This window comes from Pagrus pagrus (assembly GCF_965226575.1).
Source record: "Pagrus pagrus genome assembly, chromosome: 3".
Classification (NCBI taxonomy): Eukaryota; Metazoa; Chordata; class Actinopteri; order Spariformes; family Sparidae; genus Pagrus; species Pagrus pagrus.
The window spans coordinates 7,307,520-7,322,107 of NC_140187.1; the positions used below are offsets into that span (position 1 = coordinate 7,307,520).

At 41.0% G+C, this 14,588-nt stretch overlaps 1 protein-coding gene across 10 annotated transcripts in view; it reads left to right on the forward strand.

Annotated features, from left to right (window-relative positions):
- Positions 1-14,588, forward strand: part of igsf21a (immunoglobin superfamily, member 21a) — a 332,744-nt gene that overhangs the window by 258,307 nt on the left and 59,849 nt on the right. The gene's annotated exons all lie outside the window — the stretch shown is intronic.

Genomic DNA, 14,588 nt, shown 5'->3' on the forward strand with positions numbered 1-14,588 from the left:
ACAAGAGTAAGAAAACTATTTACAGAGCAAGTTTTTCATAAACCTGAATGAATAAACTTCAGTCCCAGTAATGATTTCCCATCTCTACGAGTACAGATTTTGCATAATGTTACACAGATGACACTTGAACTCTGTAATAAAAAGTACATTATCTGTACCGGATACTTGTTTCAGCCCAGTACTCACTTAACTTAGGCATTAGGTTAGGGCCGTTAGAAGGTAGTGTTGCTCTGTCACTGCTGGATGTGTTATAAGTGATGGTGGTAATGTCAGTGTTGCATTCACAACTTGTGTCCACTTTCCCCAAGTGGTCACAAAATTGGCTGTATATGTCGGACCTCATCAGCTATCTTTTTGATTGTGAGAGGTTCTAGACCAGCAGCACATGTTGCCAGAATGCCAGAAATCCCCTGCACACTCTCATCATCCATGTTCTGTTTTGTAATCTCCTCCATTTGTGATATCAAAGTAAAGACACATTTTCAATGAATACAATTGTTCTAATGCTCAGCCATCAGTACGAATTTGAGGACACCTGTCAGCTCTTTCTGCTGCTTCTTGAGGTTTTGTGTGCAAAACATTTGAAAAACGACCCGCCGCTTGGATGGATGTCGTCTCGGAGAAGAAAACAACGGCACTACAGGCAACAAGTGGATTAATCACCCTCGCCCAATGAATACCAAAGATATTTTATACAGAGGTGATTTTTCTGGTTGATACAGTATTTATTATTATTATTATTCATTTTTGTCTTCTGCACAGTTTCGCCCTGCTGTCGAGACTGTCTGTGTTGCACCAATAATTAATACACATACAGCCTTGAAATTTCGTGGACTGATAGGCCTTGGGCAACACAACAATTGATTACATTTTGGTGGTGATCTTGATGCCACTTAGAAGAATATTGCTTCCTTCAACTATGAACCTGACAGAAATAGACTTGATTTCAAATCCTTAGGGTGTGTTAGCAGGGTCGAGGAATCGATCCGACTGAAAACTTCAAGTTGATAAGATGTCACTTTTGCAGTGTTGAAAGTGGTGAGAAGTGGTGAGCAGTAGGGGAGGTAAGGAAGTTTCTTTGTGCTCTCTACTTTTTCAGGATTGACATTTTTAGACAAAACCAAGTGGCAACCTTGGGGGCTGAAAAATGAAGCCAACATTTTAAAAGAACAAAGCTGGAGAAATAACCATGTCACCAGCCTGGTTAGCTAATATCACTGCTCATTCTTTATATACCTTACTTGTTTAAATTATATTAAACGAGACATATTGTGCTTTTTTGTAATATTTCCTTAATTGTGTTATATATAGGTTCTCGTGCGTGTAAAAGGTCTTGAAAGTTAAAAAGCCCAAAGTCTGCGCCAATGGGAGCTCCTCTCTCCCACAGATAGCCTAACCCTGCTCCTAAGTGCCTAAAATGCCTCCAAGTAGCCCCCCCCCCCTTAAGTCTGTGACTTCTTGACATAACAAAATGCACCATGTCACACATTTGCATAATTTATGCACATATTCAGAGCAGAAGTGAAGCTAACTGGAAGCTGAAGATACGACAGAGCCGACCAGAGACATGGTGAGTGGTGCTGGGTCAGCCGTGTGAGCTGACCAATCAGAGCAGTCTGGGTATTCAGGAGGGGTTAGCAGAGCATCTGAGACGTACAAGAGAGGGAATACAGCGCCGCAGTACTGGACAGTACGCAAAAACTGATGCATTATTTTGAGCATTAAAGCAGAAAAAGTCCAAAATAAAATCATGAACCTGAAAAAGAGCATAGTATGTCTCCTCCGAGGCTCAAAGTCATGAATCATTAAGTGCGTGGCAGCTAGCTGTTAGCTGTCTAGTCAGTTGTCAGCAACTGGGCTTCATTCAGTCCACCCACGTTCCACCTCTTTGCTTATTTTTGGATTAGGAGTTAATTGGAGTCAGGCACTGACAAAAATGGCGGTGGCCAGAGTTCCCACACTGAGCTTCACAATGGCTCTTCACAGAGACTACATCCATGTTGTCCACAGACAAACACTCATCTCTGCCGATCCGTCTATCGTGTGGATTTAACGCTGAGGCATCTTCGGATTCTCTGATTTCTTCCACACATTATCGCCTCTGTCATACAGCCACTATTACCATTATTCGGTTAGCATGATATCTATTTCAGTCACTAGAGGAGAATATGCGCCTGTAGCATATTCCTCAGTCTGTGCTGTAATTATTGTATTTAAGTCGCCCTAACGACAGCTGCTTCACTCCCCTCTGATGTATCAATTTCAGCAGCAAAGACATGCTGCTCTCCATGTGGTCCTATGGCTAATTAGCAATGGTGAAATTTTTCAGTGGAACACCAGAGAGAGACACCATTTGGCAATATTACTACATTATCACATTTTGTGCCCCCAAGAACTGCCTTTGTTTCTTTCTTTCTTTCTTTTTTCTTTCAACTTTCCTGTTACCTAAGCCCTTGACCCTCTGTTCTGTTCTTTTTGCAATCCCATGCCTCTGTTTTTAGTGCTCCCCCAAACTAACGTCAGTGAGAGGACTTTATCAATGGGAGGGGATTTTACTCAGTTAACTCTTTCTTGTTTGAGCTCTGGGTGGGAAAAAGTGAATGATGCAGTCGTGGGATAGTTGGAGCGCCCCTAACTCAGCTGGGTCTTAAATCACCACTCCACAAGAGAGGAAGACGAATGGCCCCTGGCATTGTGGCTAATTGCCGTCTAAACTGAAACAGAATTATTCATAACCTATTAGTGTGTCAAGTTCAGTGGGAAGTAAAGAAAAAAGTAAAGAGGAGAGAGAAAGAAAATGAGAGGAAAAAAAAGTTAATTAATAGGAAGCAGTACACGGAGAGTATTTTAATTTTTTAAAGGGCTTCATAAATAAGAATTATCATTTTAATGAATCCCCTGCCAAGAAATTCAATCATCCGGTTTTTAAAAGGCTAAACCCTGAACTCTTGGTACCTCTGCTACTGTCCTTCACTCTCTGGAAAGTTTGAAAAGTCTTAGCTTTTCTTCTTGCACTGCGGAGGCATATGTAGACTTTATTGAGCCCAGAGGCCTGAAGGCTCTTTCACCCAAATGTCTGTCACAGTCATTCAGTGATGAACAATTTAACTTAATCTATACCCAATGATGAATGTAATGAATTATTATATATTACTGATTTCTGGAGCTATGCAAGCAAAGCCTCACGTACAATATTATTAACATTTAAATTAAAATGCGAAGGAGTGTTCTCTTTTGTTTGTTTTAGTTTTTTATGTACACTATATACCATATCCCCTGGACGATTGTGCAGCCAAGCTTTTATCTTGATAATGAGGAACATGCAGTACCAAGATGCACCCATAACTAGGGCACTATATTATGTACTGTGTTGGCTAAATTGTTTCCCTTAACCTGAGTGAGCTGCTATGGTGCTCTGTGCCTGTAAAAGTAATTATTGAGGCATTACTGCATGGTAATTTATGATGAGGCACTCTGTTGTTATCAAAGTTCAAAATCAACATCTGAACTGAAAGGTTACGGATGAGAAGTTCAGTGTGAGAAATTGCTGAAAAAGGGATGATCGACAGGAGCATTATTAGGATATTGAATTTACTGTCGGATCATCTTCAGCCTCAGTCTGCAGAGGATACATTCAACAAGATGTAAATACACCGCGGAGAAAGAATTGACAATGTAACAGAACTTGGCCTGTTGACCCGTTTCCTCTGTGTTCTGGTTTTAATTGAAGAGTGCTCGGCTGGATGACATCAAAGAACAAAACATTCTGCTCTTTGATGTCGAGACAAGACATTTTAATACGATTATCATGTGTTCAAAAAAAATGCATAAGAAATCATAAAAGTGTGGGCAGTGGTTCATTAGGAAATACTTAGTACATCATATTCACAGCGATCATTAACCACCGCTGTTGGCTATGGGTCTGCCAACAAAGTAGGATTCAAGAGACTCGAATATTTCGCCCACGAGATGTGCTTTCACATTGTTTCAACTTGACAATGTGTCTCAAAAATTGTGAAAGCCAGGTTTGTTCTATTCACTACCCTTAGGCCAGTGTTACACAGAGACACTACACATGCAACGTCATGGTCAAGCTCATCCAAATGTATTTTTACATGCAAGATTTCAAACAGAATCAGTCTGCTCAGAGCAAAACTGGTGCATAGTAGAGGACTGCGAAAGGTTATTTGGCCTCAAGTTGCATGGATTTTTTCAATAATATAACCTCCTTTTCTTTGCCTCTGAAAAAATGATGAATTAGAATATCTGAAATATTTTTTTCAGTATTCAGAAGGGCCTCGAGTTTAGAAAAAGCTTTGCCAATAATAATAGCAGAATCTGATTTGTGTCCCCACATTAACTGCTGAACTTTGTTTTGACTGCAAGGTTCTTTAACTCGCTGATAGTCTTCAAATTTGACTAAAGTTTTGCAGTAATCAAAGCAATTTCATGCCGTTGCCAGTCATTCTGAAAGAGGCTGAGTGACTTCACCCACGCAAATTATGAAAACAATTAAGAGCTGAAATGAAAATCACTGGGAACTTTTTTGTTCTTTAATTGCACCTTAAATTGAGCCTTTAATTTGTGTGGTAGTTTTGTGTAAGATGTAAGTGTAAGATACATGTTCGGCCAGCTGACAGTTTTTATTAAGTTACAATAGATTCTGTAAATTGTGATTCAATACTTAGACCGAAAAACATAAGGGATGGATGCAGTGCGACATATGTGCCGCATCATGTGCTGACATCATAATGAACTGAAGCCACCAGCTGAATGTGACTCATCCGGACTGGCAGCTCCCAACACAGCCGGAGCAGGACAGAACTACTCAACCTCTGAGAAGACAGAGGCCAGTTTGACATAGAGAATACGGTACCAAGTTGGCTTTCTTGCCAAGTTTGGATCCTAGCATCTGACCGGGACTGATTCAGCAAGGACTGCTTACCAAGCTAAAGGCAGCTACATTTAGCAGCAGCTACTGGTATATGTCTTCCAAAAAACTCGATAAGTCACCTCTGTACTGTCACTGGCCCCCGCGTCGGCGTGCACAGAGGTTGCGTTCATCGAGAAGCTGCTGGTAATTCGTTAGCAGTTACTTTAGCAGCAAGTAAAGCTATCTGTACAGTTGCTTTAGGGCAGCAGAGGGAAAACCAGAAAATATTTTCTCCCTTAAACTTGACCCAGTTTCACCCAAATCGGAGAATGAAGTTATGAAGTTGTGTTTTTGTACAGTAATCGGTGACGTCCGGTCCCGAGCAACACACCTCTGGCAGTGTTCTTCTTTTTATACGTCCATGGCAGCGTCATAAAATAAACAAATAAGTAATCAACAGCCCCGAGTGCGGGATGAGTCATCAACATTTTTAATGAGTTTCCAGGAAGTTACAAACTCAAAAATACCATTAAAAATACCTACAAAGCTGCTTTTTTTGCTGCTGTTTGAATTTATTAGCCATAATGGCAGAAATGTTCATATCAGGCCAATGGGATATTAATTTTAACATCTTAATCAGCTGATCCCGATGACATGCAGATATTATCGTGCATCCCTCATTAGAATAAATACCTCATACTACCAGAGGTAACTCCAAACCCTGCATAACCAACTGCAGTATCACTTGGCGAAACTTAATATGCACAGAGTGAAGCAACGTGACTCAGTGTAGCAGGTAACAAAAAAACTGCTCCGCCCCGCCTACGTGACGTGTCTCGTCCAAGCCCTGTGTACTTCAGCCATTAGGGGATAGACTTCTGTCCCATCACCAGTCACATAAAATAGATATTTCATTCTGCAAACAGTGACATATCCATCCCTGTAAAGCTAAGGTCATAATTTCCGGCTTTGCTGGGTGAAAGAAATCAATACCTCTCCTCCCAATGGTAGAGATAGGGTCATTATTTGTTATTACCCAAAGTCATTCCTATGCGACATTCCAAAGATTACAAGGAAAGGTTATTTGTCTCCGCAGACTGGAGGCTGACCTTGGGAAGCCAGCTCCCGGTTGATCTGTGCATAGCGTCCGAGGCGACTAAGGTTGTCGTGTTGTTGTCTGTATCAGATGACCGTTGGGTTGCGACTCCTGAAGAACGCCTTAATAGCCCTTTGTGTTTAAACATCACGTCACGTAATTCCAGAAATCCTTCCTTCTAACCTTTTGTAAAGCGTGCGGGTGTAATTTAAAGGATACCCTTCACGAGGCGCCGGGGTTGGTATTTATAACCCCTAGAAACAGAGATGAGCGCTAAGGTGTAGAGGGACTAATTACCTTCTCATCCCATAAAACTGGGATTCGCTTCAATAATGGATGCCCAACTTTAATTAAGCGCTGTGTATATTTAGGCGCTCGTTTATAAATGGGTGGGATTAATGGCGTACAAGCCAAGCCCAAAGACAGCAACGCCTGCAGACACAGCAGTTCGGTGTACTAGTAGGAAGAGTTTAGGGACTGTGTGTGACTGCGCGCCTGTGTGTCTGTGTGTGGAGAGGCCTTGTTTGTGCGGCGGGGTTTGATGGATTGCTGGGGAGCGGCTGTTCCCTTTCTGTCCTGTACTTGTTTTTGGGAAGTGAAGAGAACATCTTGGCCGGGATCGACACATAGCATGACTCAAACACAGTCGCCTGTTTCCCCGCTCTCAGCTCTCAGAGCGGATGCCAATTTTGTCAGACTCGTCGGTTGTAGTCTGAAGTGTTTGCCATGTCGTCTTGTAGCACGTCTCGGGTCACCATAGGGGGATTGTTCAAGAGTCCTTGATATGATTCTCCATTACACCCTCATTTATCTTCTGTCACCTTCGTGCTTATCACACTTAATGTCCCACAGTGTGCCATCAGCATCGCAACCTGTTCAACTGATTGCGGGCAAAAATATTTCATGCGGAAGGGCAACAACACTTCTCTGTTTCATTTTGTGACAAATAGTGAATGAACTGCTCTCCGCAAGGAACAAGGCTTTTTTTAAATTTTTCTATCTTGTTCGTAATTAACAGAACAGACCTTCCTCTGAGAGAATTCTACCCGGTCTTTAATAAATTGTGTGACCCCTTCCCACTCCTCTGTACCACCATTCAGTTGTGACTAGGAGCGGTTTACAGCACCATAAAGAATGCTGGCTCGGAGCCCATTGAAGGGAAAAAAAAAAAAAGAATGAAATGAATTCAAAGAGCAGATGAATTATTAAATGTCTGTCTTTGAGCTAAACCCTGGGGTGATAACTGAGGCAAAAATAAACAACCCATGGGCTTCCTCAAGGATTTCTCTACCCAACATTGAACTGGTAGTCTGTGCATCGCTTAGTCTATGCTAAAGAATTTCTGTCTGATATTTTGTCTTCTGTCAGAGTTTTGCCAGAAAAAATGTCTGTTTTCCATTTTACTTGATGTTACTCTTTTCCCCAAAACCCACAAGCCTGGGCTGTTTCATTAAGTCAGAAGCAGAATTTTAAATCTTCATCGGACAAACGCTGACATCCATTGCTGCCATCTTGCTACAATTAGCTTCAACTGGGTTATGGGATAAACTTGCAATCATGTTTGCTGCCATACTGTATCTCATTTGAGGCCGCATTAAAAAACATGACAGTTTTTACTCTCTAGCCCATTCAGTGCCTCATTCAGTTGACATTCACCAGGCACTCATCAGCGGGGCAGCCGATGCTCGCCAAGGCTGTAGCCTCATGAGTAAGCCTGTTTTCATACCCGGTGTTTTCACACAGCAAACAAAAAACAACCATCTGACGGTTGCATCATATCATCTGCTTATATTCTGTCCACTGAAAGGCTCCAGGAGGCACAGTTTTGGCCTTGGATAGTGTTTATCAGCGACAAACTGATTTCTCTGTATGCACCCTCACGAAAAAGTGCCTTGGTAATACCTCAGTGAATTATTATACATGATAAATTAAAGTATTATGTAAAGTAGCATCCACAAAAGTCCTACCAGACTTTGATGCATGGCTGCTGGTCCCAGAAAAAATGCTGACTGCAGAACTTCCCAGAGGACAAGAGCAAACAACAGAACTGACACCATTATTGAGACAGACTTGAAGAGCGCAATGTTCCTTTCTGCTCGGAAACGGTTGCTTCCTCATCTGGACTGTTGACTGAAAACACAAAGCGCGTGCATGCTCATCAATAAACATAAGAGAAACTATTTTAAGGAAGAAAAATAGGGATATGTCTCCCAAAGCCATGATATTACTTTTACTTTTTGACTTTTCAATAATTTCTACGTGATATTCACAGTTTCAGGTGCAAGTAACAAATTACTTTTATTCCCCTTACTGCAGAAATCATTTTTTTGAAAAGTAATTCTACTGCCTCAGTATTTTTTATCTCTTGTTGGTGCTACATTTAAATTTCCATCTGTTACAGAAGAACAGCAAAAGCAAAACAAAACAAAAATAAATCTATTAATTGATTTATAAACAACCTAAGAAATGCCACCATGCCTCAATTCAAGTCAGCTATAATTCATATTTTCATACAAGAGTAAACTGTTCTATATTGCATGTGGCACCAGACCATTTTTTAAATTATATGCAATAACCTACTTTATGCCTTGTGTTTGTATAATTTAATTAGGCAACTGTAACACTGCAGTACAATGGCACAGTTAGGTACAGGTCTCACTTAAAACTTGGTATTTCACTGGATTGGTGTGGTTTTGCAGAACGTAGCAGTGCAAAGCTTGGCGAGCCACGTGACCGTCTCAGCCTGGGCTCTTAGTGTACCTTATTTTTTAATAATTATGTATTTGACCTCACATCTTCGTGCATGGAAAGTGATCATTTGCCTTGAAAGGCTGTTTGGGTGGTTTTATGAGAAGTTTTCTGCCAGAAGGCCTTCAGGAAGTCAGGTCATATACAGATGGACACAACACAGCAGTCACAGTTGGATGTGGTTGAATGGATCCTACGTGTGACTGTCATGTGGGTGACCAGAGTGTCCGACCTGTCTGTGGTGTTTTTACTTTTAGACTTAGTAAATATACACAATACGTGTGACGCAGGACCCAAAGTGCCGTCCCCTGGCAAAGTAAGTTTTCGGGGAGTCCCAGTTGGGTACATTGGCCAGTACCAATACAAATAGGCCTATTTTCACTGTGGACAGAGACATTATGTACAATTTTTTCCACGAACAGTACTATGGTACATTCCTTATACCTGAACCTGAAGATATCATCCATTTCCATCATAACACCTTAGTACATTTTTGCAGGAGCAGGCTATTTCTGTACATACTGACTGATTTGCTTTTGCCTGCATGGCACCGTATACATGTAGCAGTAAAGTGGCCATGAAGAGTCCCCATATATTGCACTGTGCACAGCGTGCCCAAAAACTCTAATCACAGGCTGTGACACAGTATCATGAAAGCTCTTTTGAAGATGCTGTCGTGTGTATATATCATGAGAAAGGATGAAATGCATTACTGCTAGCTTTGGTGTGAACTTGCGCAGGTCAGTGCCACATTTCAGACAATTCAAGCATATGGGGCACGTTATCTTTCTGCTTTAATGAAGATGGATCATTTCTTTTTTAGTTTTCGTTTTCTGCATTTAAACTCTAATAGTGGGCTTCCATTTTTGTGCAGCTTACAGACAAGTAGAGCTCTATGCTAAGTATACTGTATTATGCATTTTTCCTCTCCTCACTACTCCCACTTAATGGCAACAGACCCTGCAGGCACATTAAAAGTTTGGCTTCTCATTTTAAATGTAGGCATGTCCTGAGCAGACCCTGCTGCTTCCACCACCATATGGCACCATTGTTATAGAGCACAAATTAGGGCTGTGCTTGGCTGCTGAAATGCACAAATACCATTTTGCTCAGTGTGACATCGAGAGATGTTTATTATACCCCGTAAAACACAGCATCTCCTGCCTGTCACACATAAATCATTTAGGAATGCCCCTCCCCAGATACATAATCCCCAGTCCTAGCAGAGCCGCAACAGGGGAGGACACCATGCAAGGATCAGTCTGTGCCGTGCAATATTTCTCTTCTTTACTGTCGAAGTCAATGAGTCACATCAAACAATGGTCAAGTCAAGGTTGTTATATCCATAAACACAAAGTTGTCGGATTGTCAGTGACATGCAGACACTGTTTTTGACAAGAACAAACTTTCAGCAAATCAGCAATCTTTTTTTCTTTTTTTTCAAAGCGCCACACTTAAACACAGAAGTATACATCTTCAAAACAGTTCCAAGAGTCTTTAAAGCATCACTTTTGAATAACCTTGTGATGTCTTTCACAATGCAGCCCTTTCTTGTTTTCTTGGGTAGCGTTCCTTCCTTCATCCTGAGACGTGCATGTCTGATATTGAACACAGTGCCTCCCCTGATGTCTCCTTGTGGTTCTCTTGGATGCTGTGAAGTGAAGGCTTCATTCCTCGTGGCGCAGTCTCCCTCATTCCCCTCACCCCCCCTCACTAAGGATGTCTTCATCACTTGCTGCGCTCTGCTCCCCACCAAGGTCCCTCCTTTTGAGCGTGGTTGACTGAGGAGGCGACAGAGGAGAAACAGCTTCGCCTCCCCAGAGACACGCGGCTGATTGTACCAAAGGATGAGAAAACCTCTTTGTCTCTCTACCTTTTACCTCAATATCACCTTGCTTCATAAGTCTCCTTTCCTACCAAGTGATCTCGCTAAAAATAGTTTCTGTCTTCGCAGGTTTTTTTGAGCAAGTTTGGCAAAACTTATCAGACAGCGTTATCTTTTGCTTTGTAAATGAATCGATTCATTCACTTAAGGAGGTTACGTGTTGTATTTTAAATTTGATTTTGTTCTCCAGGGAGTAAACCAAGGGCATCTGTAACTTGAAAAAGGTCAACAAAAAAGAGCCAGACGGGATGAAAGCAGCGAGAATAGCTCCCTAGTCTTTAATATCGCTCTGTCCCTGTGGAGTAAGTGTATGATTTGATTTATTTTTAGCTTGGCCCGATGCGACGGTAAGACTTTTTTTTATACAGGAGAAACTCAGATGTGATGTGAGATCACCTGTCTGTCATTTCTAGCCTTTTTTTGCTTTCCTCTCATAACATTTATTTTGTGACGATGTTTTCTTTAAGTATTTGCACCCGCCCGTCTGTCCCCTGTGTGCTCTCTATCAAAACATTTCATTATGCCAACTCCCTTAAAAGTGTGTTTATGCACAGCTCACCAGAAGGGATCCTTTAGGCTTTTACAAAAACATATTGACAAGAGAAGATAATAATGATTTCTCACACAGGGTTGCCAAAGTAATTCAAGGAACAAGGTAAATGTATTGTCATTTTTTCAACACAACGGTTTAACAAAAAACAATGAAACTATGTTTGAGTCATTTGTGCTACATCTATTTTAGAAGTGTCGATGATAAGTGAGCAGTCTCACAGTATGGGGTAGTCTGGTGTCTGGGGTGGGTGTTGCAGACTGATGCTCGGTAGATGGATGCCAGTGATCTTCTGGGCAATTTGAATCACCTGCTCTAAAGCCTTCCTGTCCTTCGCACCATGCCAGTTTGTGATGTTTCCAGTCAGGATGCTCTCCATGGCTCCTCTGTAAAAGTTGACCGAAATCTGGCTCAGGAATTTAGTCTTCTTAGGTTTCTGTGCTTGGTTGAAAGCCTTGAAAGACAATATGTCTGTTGATGAGGAATTGTTTTGTTTGTTTGTTTTCTTTAACCTTGAAAAAGTATTTTTGGCCATTTACAATATTGTCAAGATGCAGAACAAAACAGTAAAACAACAAAGAAATGATATACCTTAAAGCTAAAGTACAGAATAAATATGTTTGGACTAAAAAATAAAAATTAGGCAAAGTAGTCAAAATCTTGTTGTAATAAAACAAGATTAAAATAAGGGCCCCATCTCTCTCAGTCGCCTATACAAGCCTGTGGATTATTTGTTCAAGTTGTTCAATGCTGCTGGACAGTGGATTTTTTTTGTGAAGGACTCAGGTGAGGTTTTCCACAACTGATTGAAAGATGTGACCTGCTGCACGTTCTCCATTGCCTCTCCCTTATCTGCTAACAGAGAGCGGCAGCAGCTAACGTTTGGAAATGGACTCCCCTCACACAAACTAACAACCAGCAACACTGAAGTTCCACAGAGCACCTTTAATAAACTTATATTTATTTATTTCCATGTTGGGTATAAGCACCTGCCATACAGAAGAGGTTTTTGTGGATGTCTTTTAGTTTGGTGTATTTTTTCAGTGTGACACTGGGAGGGCGGAAAGTGGCTGATATTTCCAAAAGTGGTGCTTAGTACCTTTCACTGTGGTCTTAGCTCTTTGAGATTTGACACTCATCTTTGCTGCTGCACAAAGGACTGTGAGACAGGCGATAAATTTATGGGGAAAGGAGAAATACAGGTTTAGGAGCCCCTGAAAGCAGCCTGTGGGCATGGATCGAATGGATTTCTTCTCAGTGTGCCCATTTTTTAAACTTGAATGGGAATCAGAGGAGGGACAGCTGAAGGGAAAATTGAAATGGGAAATTCATATTATATTGGGACCCTTACTCTGTCCTGTCTAAAACCATCAATTTAGAGTAGAGTAGAGTAACTAGGGTAGCTCGCATTAATTGTGTGAATGTCTGATCTGAGATAGTCCTGCTGGGATTGAGAGATTTGTAATGAATAAGGAATATATGTAGCAAGGACGCCTTTGGATCTTCAGTCTCAAGAGTAGTGTATTAGAAACCTGGACTTGATTGATGAGTGCTTTCGAACCTAGAACCCAAATAGGTACATGAGCAGGTCTGTCTCAAATAGACACTGTTTCATCCTTGAGAGAAAGGTGTTCTCCACTTAATTGCTAATTTAAAAACGCATTCTAAAAATAATTTAATTAAGGTGGAGAAACTTACATATTCAGGTATTTCAAAGGGCAGAAAACAGAACTCACGTTGATAAATATAGAATTGAAAGTGAAAGCTTGTGAAATGTGACAGCTTCAGAAGAGCCAAATGCAGGTTTGATGATTCTGCTTTTAGGAATTAAACACTAATTGGCACGCTGTAGTTAACTCCACGCTCTTTCTTCTACTTCTTCTTATTTTAGTGGCAGTAATTGTACCACTGGGAGCTCTACTTGACAAACATTTTGGATTCATCAGACGGAGAGTCGTTCACTAGAGGAGTTTGTAAAGGAAAGGATAACATATTCCTGAGTGTTATATTTGTCTATTGATTGAAATTCCACTATTAAATCACATGTTATACAGTTTTTAATGCTTATTTCACCTGAACACCAGAACTACCTTATATCACAAAACAGACTGTGCGTACGTGAGTTTGAGTTTGTTATATAATGTTTTCCATATAGTTGTCTGCTTCACAGGAGCAGTATAGCTTATACACTAGCAGCTTTCCTGGAAAGAGGAAAGATTGTTTATGAAAATGTAGTCGCACAATCCATCTCTTTTCCCACATTTACTACACTGCTGCAGTGTGGGCTTCAGCTGAAAGAAAGCTGATCCAATGCACCTCCCTCGACTTCACAGTCGCTGTCACGGCACACCGTGAACTGTGACTGTAATGGAAGCAAATCAATAGGCAATTAAAGAATATATATTCTGTAATATATTATTTTATAAAAAGGGAGGCAAGCAAGAAGACATAGGAGTCAGCCTCGGTGTTGGAGAAGCTTTTCATACAGAAACAAGATCAAAAAAGCTCACCTGCCAAAGTGGCCGGTAGAATTGACACAGCTCCTGCCAATTGCAAGCCCATATTTGGCAGGTTGGCAAATGTTAATTTCAAGTCCTGGTGGCATGACATGTGGCACTGGCATGGACTGTAGTGGGCAGGTGTTGCCTGTGTGGGAGCATAAAGATCTAAAATCTTGCTCCAAAATTAGATATCCAACCAGTGAAAAGAAGCGAACCTGTTCTTAAAAAGGGTTTAATGCACAAAAAGAGAAAAAGAGAGAGGGAAATGTTTTGTAGTGCCACTATGTAGATTCTTTCAAGCAGTATTCTGTAACACCATTAAAAATAAACCTAATTACTGCATGCTGGGTAACAGTAATAGACCAGACAGAAAAGTAAAACATTCAAAACCTTTGTTAATGTTAAAGCATATCTGCCCTTAGATCCAGATGGACAGTATGCCAGATTTAGGTTGTCAATTAGAGAATGCAGCTTCATAAGAAAACACTATAAGAGACTCTATCTTAGCAACACATCAGTGATATAGTCAGGGCCAAGAGCATGCATAGATTAACCGAAGTACCAGGATCTTAAAAATCTATGCTGAGACTAATTGAAGTTGCAGCGAGATCTTTTTGTTCCTGTTAAAACCCTGGCAGCAGCATTCTGAGTGAGACGAGTTCCTTGCAAATAGTCAAGTCCGCTTATAAAGAAAAAAATAATCGTGATGCGCAGCATTGGCTTCTCTGAATGCCAATCTGTGCAACTTCAATATTACATCCGAAGCCAATGCTCAGACCCAGAGGTAAAACATGCTGAGAAATGGGATCCACACATTTTTTCATGGATCACATTTTTTATTCACACATGTCAGCGCCACAGAAGTTAAAGAGAGACATTGACCTCGCTTACTATTCTCAGAGTGCGTACTTTTCACTCATATAGGCTTTGCTGAA